Source organism: Photinus pyralis, unplaced genomic scaffold (genome assembly GCF_008802855.1).
Source record: "Photinus pyralis isolate 1611_PpyrPB1 unplaced genomic scaffold, Ppyr1.3 Ppyr1.4_LG2, whole genome shotgun sequence".
In the NCBI taxonomy this organism is placed as follows: Eukaryota; Metazoa; Arthropoda; class Insecta; order Coleoptera; family Lampyridae; genus Photinus; species Photinus pyralis.
Genome location: NW_022170403.1, coordinates 6,051,664 through 6,065,074, shown reverse-complemented (window position 1 = coordinate 6,065,074; position 13,411 = coordinate 6,051,664). Strand labels below are relative to the sequence as shown.

Genomic DNA, 13,411 nt, shown 5'->3' with positions numbered 1-13,411 from the left:
CTAGTATCAAAGAATAACCACACTCTTTGCTAGTATGTAAGCAAACAATTTAAACAAATTAATTCGGTTGCCATGACGACCAGGTCATGGCTGCATAGATCAAACGTGTTTCTATTCAACAATCCTCGTATTAAATTAATATTTGTGTAGCTGTAGAGATTATGATCAGTTTACGCTTCAATCCCGTTAGCAAGTTCTAACAGAGAAAGATGTATTTAATGGGTCCAAAAGTTCCTTAAGAAAAGTTGTTGAGAATAATTGACTTCCGCTATCAAAAAGATAATTCAAGAAAAGGTTTAATGGAGTTACCCAATATCGAACTATCAAGAGTTCGCATTTTTACGTGCGTATGTAAAATATATGCAATCTGAGACTGGACGCCAATGTGTCTTTTTGAATGAAACGTGGGTATTTCAAAATGGAACAATGTGTAAGTGATGACCAGACAACTGATCAAAAAGCGTAAAAAAACATTAAACCCGAGGGACGCAGGTAACATACTGATATTGGTATTGGTGAGAACAATATCATCTTATAACTATTTAAGATATGGGGTTTTACATGCAGGAAACAGGAATGGTTTTATTACCGGAGCATCTTCAATTTTTGCGTCAAAAACAAATGATGCAGGGGGCATGGGGAAATGAACCAATACAGTTTTCTTAAGTTGTTCGGGTACCAGTTGTTGCCAACTTTAGAACTAGAACTACAAGCATGGCTACAGCACATAAATGCTGAGTTTCCAAATGATGCATTAAAAGTAGATGTTGGTGATGTTGCAAAGTTTGTTTCCTTAAATTCCATGCAGAATAATTTATTCGTAGTAATGCTTCTAGTTTCGAGACTAAAAATGTGTTACTTCAGAAACAAAATCTTTAAAACGGTATGCTGCTGATAAGATGGCAGTAGAAAATGGACATGCAGTACTACGGTTGTCTCCCTACCATTGCGTTTTCAATCCCATCTAAAATATAAGTATGGGGAATATCCAAACAATATTATAGCCGACACATTGGCAGAGAAAATTGTTTACATGTGGCAACAAGCCATCGATGCAAGTGTGATATTTTTGTAACTGATGTTCAGATTAATGTTTCCCGGTTTATTTAGATATCAACCTCAAGATTTGAAATCAACAAAATGGTTTGTGAACTACGCCTGCGATGTTTTAATATTCATGGAGAAATCGAAAGAAACGCGTCTTCGGTAAAAAAGGCTGCGGTTCGAATTTTACCAGGACGAAAACAGAATGATCGGCGAACAAGTTAGGCGAAAGTTATCGCCCTTCCGATGACAGACAACCAGTTGGAACGATGCACGTTGATGTTTTTGGAAAAAATATGACATTCCTAGAATCTTGAAATTGGCGACCTGATTTTTACTGTTACACAATTAGAATGTTTTGTGGATTTTCTTTTAGTTTTGTTGTCTTTGTTAAAATCTAATTCGTGTGTTTATGTGGACTATGCCAGGGTTTGTGTCCCGAATAAGGTTTCCCTGATATCGCCTGCTTGTGAGCGTAATATATTTTATATGTTCTAATTCACTTTTCTTTTCTTTTCTTACGCTGAAATTAAATTTCTTTTTTCATTTGTCTAAGTATAAAAAGAACAGCCAGTTTCAACACCGACTGCTACCCTGATTCGAAATTGCCGCGAAATGTCCATCGTTTTGACATGAAAATAATAACGGTGGCTCAGCCCTGAGTATAGGCGATGAGTCATTGAGTGAAGATATGCTAAGTCGAGATTGCGGTCGCTTCTCGACCTCTGCTGCTAAGTATCGTATCACATCGTTATTCGATCAAGTATGATCTTTGGTTATAGTTATGTTGAGGGGCCGTTCAGAACTATACTCTGTCTTTCCATAAAAATTTCCCTCTATAAGCAAAAATTATTCAATGTCCAATTAAATAAATGTGAAAGTCATGTAATCTTCGCTATAAGGAATTGGTTTCGCCTGGCGAATTGTGTGCTTAAACTAAACATCAAGCACGTGTAACAAAACTGTTATGAAAAATTTTAAATAATAGTTATTTATATATCAAGCACATAAACTGGGTCTTTATGGACGAGCCGTTTATTTAGCCGAGCGAGCTTGCGAGCGAGGTACAAATAAACAAGGCGAGTCCCCATAAAGCCTATTTATGGACGCGATACATACAAAGCCGAGTACAAAGCTTTATGTACGACTGCAGCAACCCTTAAAAATGAGAATTTCATGGAATTCAATAAACGATAAAATCTATATCTATATACCTATCATTGACATCAGATGTCAAGTATTTCTAAAATACTTGAATTTACCTTGGATTGACACCTAAGTACGACTGTCACATTGACAGACGGCCGTTTTACTTTATCATTATGGACTAGGCCATAATATTGCAAATTATGGCCACTAATTGCTACTGTAATCACCGCATTATCAAGCAGTCGTACATAAAAATGCTTACATTACAAGTTATAGCGCATTTATACGTACCTAGCTACATTATTCGATAAAATTACAAACCCTTCAGTAACTTTACTCTCTCGTGAACAATATTTCAACAAGTTCATTAGATACAAAAGCTGTCGAAAATTAATTAATGTCTAAAATTATTGGAATTACTCACATCATTTTGAAGCCGTAGCGTAATAAAAAGGGTAAATTCCTTTGGAAACGCTCGACCGTTTAAATCAGGAAACAATTGAGAGGAGGGCAGCCAAATATACGAGTTTGGTTTTAGGCGCCAGGCTGTCGGTCTATCCGGAACTTTTTGCCAGCGATCCCTCGAAGGATGGAAAAACTTTCCATCCTCTAAACTTAATGGATTGACCGCATCGATACATCTACATAAGAAAATTCAAAGTAATAATTCATGTTGGTCGCAAAGTCACATTATCACTAAAAGTTAATTTAACTTTGGCTTAACTATTAATTATACTAAACATACCCAAATAGATTACAATGTCTCTGTTCTACATTAAATCCTGGACAATCACTAAGTAGACAATGACGAACTCGCTGTTGTATTCCTGCGGAACACGATACACTGCAGCTAGACCAGTCCGTCCATTTACTCCACCCTGAAACAAATTAACGGTTTAAGTTCCTTTTTCGTATAATAAATACCATTTTGTTTTCAGAAAATTTATCAGCGTAGCACTTTAATACGAATTTCAAATGAAATTGCTATAATCCATCTAAAAAGTTTAATGGCGTTCTAATTTTCTAAAGAGATTGTTATTGCAGTTGTGAATTGAACTAAAACGCTGCTCTCTTTATGCGCATAAAATTTTCATTGTAATCATGAATAGCAATTGTATTTACACAATCATGTACACTAGGTGCATTGAAAACATTTTACAAATGTGACTTCCAGTTGTTCAAAATTTGTCTTCTGAAAACAAAATTTTACTGAAGGTATGTACGAGTATATTCAATTGAGAAAGTTGGGGCCAAGGTTGAGACTGTTGAGATTTCCGGCCAGACCAAAACAACATAATATAAACTCTTATTTATTGCGTCAATGTTAAAGTGGTAGTCTTTTATTAAGAAAACAAGAGCAGCATTTGCAACTGCAGCACACGAACCTATCGCTCGTGTATGAGGCACAGTTTGTTCCAAAATTAAACAGATGCAGGGTAAGTTGAAATACGAGTAGTAGACAAAAACTTACACCGCTGCCAAATAAACTCCCCACAACATGAAAATAAACTCCCAACAACATCAAAATAAAATCCCCCCGACATAGAAAAACCATCACACACCGCAGTTGAATTGGTTTCCCCGGCTAAAAATTTACTCCTCGCTGTGGCGCGGTGTCGAAGCGTAATTCACGCCTCGGTTTATAAAATTCAATAGCGTCCGTTATTTGACACATATCGGCCTAATGACGTTAATAACTATAGGCATGCCGTTATCAGTTTTTCGAAATACCTAGTTACGATTTTAAGTTGATTTTGAAATATTACGTTCCATGAATGATGCAAAATGTAAGTGATATCTCAGTTTTATTTTTGTACTTATAAATTATCGTTGGTCGAGTATCACTGTTTTTTGGTTTGTTTGGGGATCACTGTATTTTCCAAATTGTAGTGTATGTAGGACTTGACGAATTATGATTGGTTCTTGCGAGGCGAGGGCGATATGCGCGTTAGCTTACCTTTTCCGTCTGATTCTTTCTTCGTTGGTAGATAATTTAAGGGGGGATTAACACCAAAATGTGAGGTTAATATAAATTCAAATTTCAAATGTACAAATTTCAAAATATTTTTACTTTTTTCGTAAAAGATAATTCGTAACACCTTCATCTGAGACAACTACGTGATGAGATACCTACATATTTCGCATTAATACAAAAGAAAAAAAAATATTACGTAACCTTTAAAGGTACACCACTAAATAAATATCAAATAGTGTAGCAAACTATTAGTGTCTTGTCACAAGTAGTACCCTGAAGAATGATGTAGTATTTTGGTTTCGGATGAAACTTACTTATTTTTCAAGTTTTGTACATTTTAGTGCCTGATCGCTAAAATGTGAGTTGCCGCCATCAAATTCCACGTTTTTCCTGTAATTTAATTTGTGGATTTCGTGTAAGATGGCGCTGTTAGCGTGTAGCTAAAGTCTGTATACAGTATGGACGTTTAGGTAACGCAGTGACCTATTAACGAAGAATAGCAACCTGTAATATACTTACATCAATTTATCACATGGATATTATCGCCAAAGGCTGACCTTGTTCTTAGAGATAAAGGTGGTGTTTTGTTTGTTATCGTAATTAGATACGTCCTACATTATGCTACAAACAGGATTGTAATTTATTCCACAGATCATTTATTCTTGCTCTGTCAAATTTTCAGGTATACAATACATCACCTGTTACTGGCTTTGTGTTTGGATTTATTTTGGGATTCTTATCAATACACTTGATTTATAGTGTGTATAATCAATGTCAATACTTATATACATAATATATTGGTCAACTTTTAATGCTCTGGTTTTATCAAGGTCCTTGGGTTTTATAGAAATATTTTATCATTAACGACCCTCGCGATCGTTTATAATTTTGTATTGCTGTCCGTCTGTCTGTCCCTGTGCACGATAACTTTGTGTAGAAACGTCCGATCGCTTTGAAAATAGACACACATGTTCTTCAGGATATAAGAAAGGTCCCTATTGTTTTTTGGCTAACGGGCCAAAAAGTTACAACCCAAAAACTGCCCAAACCTACAAAAAAAGGGTTCTGTTATAATTCTTGTTACAAAGAACATATGAATATCCGGTTTTCTGTGTTAGTAGATGAATTTTTAAAAAATTGCGCATGTGCAACCCAACTTTTGTATTTGAGCAATCCCATTTTTTTTATTTGTTATATTTAAATGAAATTTTGTATGTATATGCACCTCCCACCTCGTATAAAAGTAAAAGTAATGCTAATTCAAAAATTTGTTTTACAAGCTATGTCTGGTGGAACAGAATCAATCCCTGCGTTGTAAAAAAGATGCATGTGCGAAGATCTCGAGAATCGTTCGGTATTCAGTTGTATCGGATTTTTTGGTCTAATATTGAGGCTAGAGTGGGGCTCTGATATGTACCACAATAGCGATAATCGGATCTCATAAAACACTTATGTTTTTACCTCTTAATAATGCCACAGATAAAATCTCAATCCCCTAAGAACTTGATTAAGGGTGGTGAATGGGGGTGGGGCTGGAAACAAGTTTTTAATTAAAAAAGGGACATTTTTTAAATTGCAACCAGTACTTGCACGACGCAGATAAAATGTGTCGCTTTGGACATAGATTTTTTAATCTATGTCTTGGGGCTACACCCCCGAACGGTACCAAATTTGCGTTTCTAATTACATTTTCTTCTTATGAACACAACAAGTAAGACTCTCTGGGATTTTGGATGTATTCTTTCTAATTTTGTATTTCCAAAGATGCACCCTTAAACGGGCGTGTGAAAAGTCTGGTCCCCCCAAAATTTTATATTTGGAACTGCAATTGCGGACAGTTTCTTCGTGTGACTTTAAAAAAAAATTATGCGCACTTCATCGTTGAAATAACCTAAACATATTGCACCAAATGTTCGTCTTACAAAAAAGTGGTGCGCATAGCGAATATGGCAGAGGGCAGTTCTAGCGCATTTTCCAATACATGTTGGAAGGCGCTATTATTGCCACTTTCTCCGTCGGTCCACTCGAAGCTGCATCTACTCTTACAGTTTTCAAGATATTTAGTTCGTTCTGTTTGCATTCGGTAGCTTAGGGTATAGTAACAACCAAGAACCAAGAAAATTTACACCAATTGCTTGCTCCTGCGCCTGACCAGCGGCTGGTAAAGTTAAAACCAGTTATGTAGGTATTATTACATATTCATCATCCTTTATATCTCTTTTCTTGTTAGAAACAATACCTACTAACCTGGTACCTACATTTAAAACATAATATGCGCATGGTCTGCGCGTACAGAAGACAACTGTTGATTTATTAAGATATTCGCATGCATTATTACCAATGGACACACAACTAGTAGAATCGTTACCAAGAATATGTTTTCCGCTTGGCGACATATCGCATATATGGTAAAAACCAGATGTGCGCATACGCATACTGCGCAATGTGCCAACTTTATAGTCATTTCTTTGAAATTAGTAAAGAAAAACAAGGCACATAGTAAAAATTAAATGTGTCATGCGGAATCTGAGCGATATCATCTTTCTTAATCGGCTATTTTTTGAAATTTTAACCACATGTGCTTCTAGTAAAGGCAAACTTATCGCAGCATTTACCTATACTACCGGCATATCTGCACATGCGTGATTCTACCCAAAAGCTTTTCTGCTCTTTCTTTTAGGTATGTCTAAACATATATGTACCAAATTTGGTTCCAATCGGTTCAGTCGTTTACCTGAAAATGAGAATACCGACAGACAGACAGATAGAGATAATCCAGATTTTGTTTGATTCGGCTTCGTGGTGCTTCAAAACGTGTATTTTTTATTATTTATGCTTCTCAGGTATAAATATTGAGAAAGGTACCTACACCATATGCTGACCAATATATATTATAAGTCTTAAATCAAATGTCATTTATAGCGCAACGGATGTTGTATTGAGAACCGCTGACTCCGTACGGCTGGTTTTGAGAAACTTTCACTCGTAGGGAACGGATTTTTACATTGCATTTCAGGTGCATATTATTAAATACAACATCGGTCGCGTTATAAATGACGTTTCATTTACGATTTAATAATTTATGTTACATTGCTGCGCATATGGACTATAGTTTACTGACGATATGTACTATATCTTGTCATAGAGTAGTATACTTTAAGTTGTGCTGCGTAAGGCGGACGTGAGATTACAAATTGTGCTGCGTAAAACTGGCTACGTAAATACTTGTACACGTGCTGCCATCCAGTGATGTATAACTTCATTTATTGGGTAACAAAACAACCTTAAGCGGGGTGTATCATTGAAGTACGTATGGGTTTAATTGGAAATTTTTAAGTATTATAATAGGTATGTTACATTATGGCTGTTTAACCTATGTTTTGTAGAATTTTATTGTTGATAGACTTTCTACATTTTCTCCAGTTTGGATGCTTTAATTGGATTCATTCAATACGTAACTGGCCGCCAATCGCCATTTGCTAGACTATTCATTATCTCATACAATCTTTTTAGAAATTCTCTTCGCTTTACATGAGGATCTAAGTCGATCGTTGCTGTAATATTATTATTTTCTAGAATAGTTCTCTTATTAATTAGAGGTATGTTAATTGGTGTGATCGAAGATTGTTACATGTTAATGCTTTTTAGGATTCAATAGTGCCGTATTTCAAGTTTTATTTTCAAGTTATGGGCATTCTCAATTTACCTTTACGTCTTAATTGCAAAAAACTGCTACTCGCATGGATGTTCACAAAAAATTGCCGGCGATTTGATCATAATATAAAAAGGTCGTTTCTTATCATTTATGCATAATTTTGGAACTCTGACATATGCCATATAGGCTCTAAATGCAAATATAATTCAAAAATTTTTGACAGGTCGCACTTTGCACAAAAAATTTCTATTTACCAACTTTTCAGTATGAAAATTACCTATTATAACATCGCATTTTGCAACAGAATGTTCATTAGATTTATGAAGTATTAAATTCTACACAAGATGGTGCTGTTAACTCATTTTCCTTAATTTGTGACATGTCGCACTTTGCATTTAAGCGCCTCATATAAGGTATTAGGTTAACTAGTAAGTTCGTAATTAATTGGATAACTCCTCTTCAAGGATTATTTAAACGTCGTTATTTGTTCGTAATTCCTTGTTAATACATAATCAATTTTGAACGCGGTACGATTATGTTGAGTACGCTGATCTCCTTCAGAGACCTTCGCGCTTTTTGACGTATTTGATTTTGAATGTTGGTTGCAAGTAGTTGTAGTACGCTATTCAAGCATTAATTAATTAATCATTTACGAAGTCCCATACCTCAAGTTGCGGTTTTCTTTCTTCTTTTTTTTTGTTTTATGCTGTTATAGTTCGAAGAGAGCTCTTTTATTTATATTTCCATTTTTTAATTAGACTTAAAAAAATGTACATTTCGAGAAATAAGTTACTGTCCATTGAAGGCACTAACTTGTTCAAATTGAATCTTAAGCGAAGGACTGAGAATTTAAACGTGTCATCATTTGAATTGCAGAACGTTTGCAAATAATCTATTAAAGTTACTCACGAGTTGTGTGTGTGCAGTGAGCAGAGGCGTGACAACAATTTTAGTTCATCCATGCAAGCGGACAGATAAGCTTTACAAAATCATATTTCAAAATAATAATGCAACTGTGTTCACGAATTCCATTACAATTAAAAATCGCTGAAACATGACCGTTTTAGCTCATTTATGGATTTTTCTCCGAACGTCATTTGTTCCTCGACTGAAAGTTAGTTTTATATATGTAAACAGGAAGAGTGATAAAAGTGGGGAGCGTTGCGTAATTGTACTTTTCACCCCTGAATTAAACCATGGATAATGTAAATGGGCGTTTATTGAGTAGTCACATTCCCTTGATTCAATGCTATGCTTTACGCGCGTCTTCCTAGGAAGTTCTCATGAGTGGGTCGCGCACCCCTCGTGCAATAAAGCTGCCTTAGCGAACCATAATAAAGTGTTCTAGTGTAATACGAAATTACTTTGTCACGGATAAATCTTTCAAATGCAAATAATATGAAGCTGCCAATTCGAAATCGGAAGTAGGATTGGTATAGGTAAATTTAAAATAAGTGAATGACTTGAAGTCTTGAAATAGAAAAAACTACACTTCTTGTCGATAATTCACATATAATATCATCACAAGCATTTAATCTTGATATTTACAGTTAAAGTTCTGGGATCATACCCTTACTGTTAGCATTGACATTGGGGGGGGGTATTAGTCAATGCTGTTAGGCAACTCACCTTTCATGTGAAAGAATGGCGGTCTGAGAAAAAATATGAAACAATCGTGATAAGTCTTCGACCTTAACCGTTCTGCGCAGATGCCGAAAAACAAAGGCTTTTCAAGACGAAGCTTGGTATAAAGATGTGTATAAAGTTAACATCGGATACTAATTTTAAGCGTTCGGGTGGCGTGCTGGCGTGGCGATTTTTCTCAATGTTTATTTTATTATTTGATTTTTGAAAACCGCCATTACAGGTCGTATTAACCATCAATCTGAATTGAAATACTATTCGTTTGAAGTATGGCGTGGTTCAAGCCTTATTTTATATGTACCGCAACTGAATTTTGTTTGTTTGTTTTACTGTACCGATGATTATGACGTTATATTGTTTTATTAAGTATTTATTTATCTATTCACGTAAAAGTATATTATCAATGTGATGTTGCCCTGTAAGTGTCGACTAACCTCAGACGATTCTTCCCTGTGTCATGTTGCTTCTTCAACTCGTGCGGAATGCAGCTTCTGTGTCTTAGTAATACGAGAAAGGGGGTTCTCTAATAAACTTTTCTTCGGTTAAGATTGCGGGGACTGTTTGTGAGATGGTCGACTTTAACATGAATACTGCTGACATTTTCACGTGTACCTTTCGTGTTAAATGAATGGTAGCCGATGTTTGAATAGAGCCATGCTCTTTTGATGTTGCTTTTTTATGTATGTGCAATTTTTTATTTTATGCGTTGTTTGTCTAAATTGACCGTAGATGTATTTTATGTGCTTCCGCACTAAATTTAATTATCTGTTTCCCATTTGTATTTACTATACAATAGTTTTATTAATTTGTTTAACTGCATTTGACTCGATACCCGGTTTTTATTGTACGACTTGAGATATTTCATTTGTTTGTTTTTGTATTTGTGTGTGTTATGCTAGATTTTTCCTAACCCTTGTTGTGTGTGTAATATGTTTCACATGTTCTTGTCTTTTTTTACGTACAAAGCTTATTAAGTTCCTGACTGGGTCTCACACCCCACCACATACAATAACCGTCATATTAGAACACAACGTGTGAGTACATATTTGTGACATTTTGACATGAAAGCCAGATGGATCTGGATGGATTTTTTCTTCAAAGTTATCAACTGTAACTATAACGCAAGTCAAGATCTTAGTGCCGAATGGGGGACCCCTATGATCATTACAAAGTTCTGCAAAATAAACTTGTCAATCTCCTAACAACGGTTTAAATCACTAGTGCAAAATAGTAGCAGATTGTTATGCATTTATTCGCAGAACCATTTTCTATTAATAGTCTTCTTTACCTAAGCGCAACTTTTTTACATTATGGTGTATTAGATGGTTATAGTTGCTTTGTCAACTCCTGTCTTGGTCCTTAGTTAGTTCCCGCCGACACTGTGCCGCGGCGCCACTTGCTACACTCAAACATAGATATATTAATATATCTATGCACTCAAATTGTCGATTTACCGCCCGCCAAGATACAGACTTTATTGACAACAAATATGATTTCATTTTTTGGGGTTACTACAGTAACCTATTTAAAAAACTATCGGTTTACTTTTTCCATAAACGTCTTGTTCGAGAGTACAAAAATAAAACAGATTAGCGCAGTAATCGGTCCAAAACATCTAATCTTTAAACAATCGGTATTCACTGACTAAACTTTTTTTAAAAATAGTCCGAACATTTTGTAGATAAAGGTGGAGTTTTTATGGCGGGCGCTCTTATGGAAATGTGCAGTGGGTACAGAAGATTCTTAATAAACACGGTGTAGAAAAATCGTATACTCAAAATAGGCGCGGCACAAGAGGTGTTAAAAAAAGTAGTAAGTGAAACGCCAGTGAACGGATAGTGCCATTTCCAGTAAACTTTAGGATTCCCAGTGGAACATTTGTTGTGAATATTAATGGGCACTAATGAAACGAGTGTGTGAGTGGCTGTAGTTAGTGTACGTTTTATTGGTGCTCCGCAATTAATCTCGATTTCCTGGGAAATAGCGAGCAATTAAATCAAGCGAGTGAACTTTTACGCGTTCGCGATAACAATAACAGAACACATGCAGAGAGAGACAAATAATTCACGGCGTTGCCAAATGCGCAACATTTACGAATTGCTACGGAACACAATACAAGTCGAAATGAAATAAGATGTGATATTTCCACATAAATATTCAATCACAAAATTAAGTAAACAAATGAAGCTAGTAAAAGCTGCGTAATTAGCTGTGATCATACAGATGATGAGCGCGTTCGCACCTTCAGATGCAGTATAGTGCATAACATACAGTACAACTTGCCAAACTTATTAACAAACGTGACAATGACAGCACAAGGAGATTATATTGTGTTTTAATACTTGCATCATTACGGTGAGGAACAAGGATAAAAGAATGACTAGTAAGAGGCCCATTTAGTCCATAAGACCCCATACTGCATATGGAGGTCCGAACGCAGTATAGCACGGGTCTGTAGGCTACGATAGTGTATGTAAATCTCAATGTACCCATAATTCCCCCAAAATTCTACAAGGAAAGATAAAACCACAGAAAAACAAACTCAAATGAAATAAACCAATTCTGTGCTTATTCGTAAATAATCCCCCCACCCCCACCCCGATTTACTTTCATAAATTAAAATAGGCTCATATACAGGGCGTCCTGTCATTATTTTCGGTGTTTGGACTAAATAAAGTCGACATGACGTTGTTTACACATCAGTATATACTGATGTGTTAACTACGTCCGTCAGAACGGTGTTTTTGGAAAATGGACAGTTAAGAGTGGATTTGGATGCTTTCATTGGGTACAATTTATTTCCAAAATTTTATTTTCTTCGTTTAAATTAAATGTCGTTGGGTCTATTTACGAAACAACACATAATATTTTAGTTTATACGAGCCTGCATTCAAGGTTATTGATGTTCAGGTTCTGTTAAAGGCCAATTCATACTAGAGCTCAGGTGATGATCTGCTCACGCTCCGCTCAAAATATTGTAACATGCTATTTCAATAGGAATATTCACATTTGACGGTCAGGTCACGGTCAGAACATGTTCATAGAAATACACGCTACAATAATTGACCGGACCGTGATCTGACCGATAATATGAATTGGCCTTAAATGTGAAAAAAGTGGAATTTCGCGTGGAGTGTCAACATTTTTTTGTAATGGGATTTAGTTTAAAGTTGTTAGGTGAACTGTGCCAGCGAAGCCTCAATTTTCGGATACTTGACCATTATAACAAAACTGCAAGTAAATTTAAGTCGTAGTTGTAGTTAGTTTGTTCTGTGTTTTATTTTCTCTTGGATCATTTTTGTATGTGTAAAATAAAAAGTATCATTGTAATTTCACGCAAATTTCTGTGTTATTTCGGACCATTAGTAGTTCAAATTAAGTACAATTTTCCATGTAAACAAAAATTCCACAGGTGACTCGACAAAGTAGTAGTTTTGCTGGATTCTTGCTCGAAGTCCATTACAATTGTTGATCAAAATTTATTTAGAAACTGGATTGGAATTTGAGGATTTTCTCTGTTTGTCATGAGAAAATTAACTGAGATCAGAGTGGAATCATTCATTCCTTTGTGCTGGGGTGATGATTTGTAGTGCTTTGGCGTATGGTTCCCTATGACTTAGGGATCAGAGTCACAGCAATACATAGAATACCATCGAGAGGTGATATAAGGTAGTTGATCAGGTAATTAACATAAACAATACACGCAATGTGTGCGTATATCAATCGGAAATGTATATTTATAGAATACTTACACTAGACAAGATACGTCCATATCCATAATGAATGTATGTACATAGTCTATTGGCATGTGCATTGGAAAACGGTCGCTAAAACCACCCAGAAGCACCTGTCCAAATAATAGATTTATTCGACACAAGAGAATGAAAGAAACTAAAAAAATGATAAGCGTTCAGGGTCAGAAGCCAAATACCGCGCAAGAAACG

General features: G+C 35.6%; 1 long non-coding RNA gene across 2 annotated transcripts; it reads left to right on the top strand.

Annotated features, from left to right (window-relative positions):
• The first annotated feature begins 7,447 nt into the window (after positions 1-7,447).
• LOC116164563 lies at positions 7,448-8,168 on the top strand. 2 transcript variants are annotated; one of them, XR_004143936.1, is made up of 3 exons: positions 7,448-7,516; positions 7,572-7,767; positions 7,817-8,168. It is a non-coding gene; the product is annotated as an uncharacterized LOC116164563 (long non-coding RNA). The 2 variants fall into 2 exon arrangements; XR_004143937.1 differs by having other exon boundaries at positions 7,469-7,516; positions 7,555-7,767.
• Positions 8,169-13,411: the final 5,243 nt, after the last annotated feature.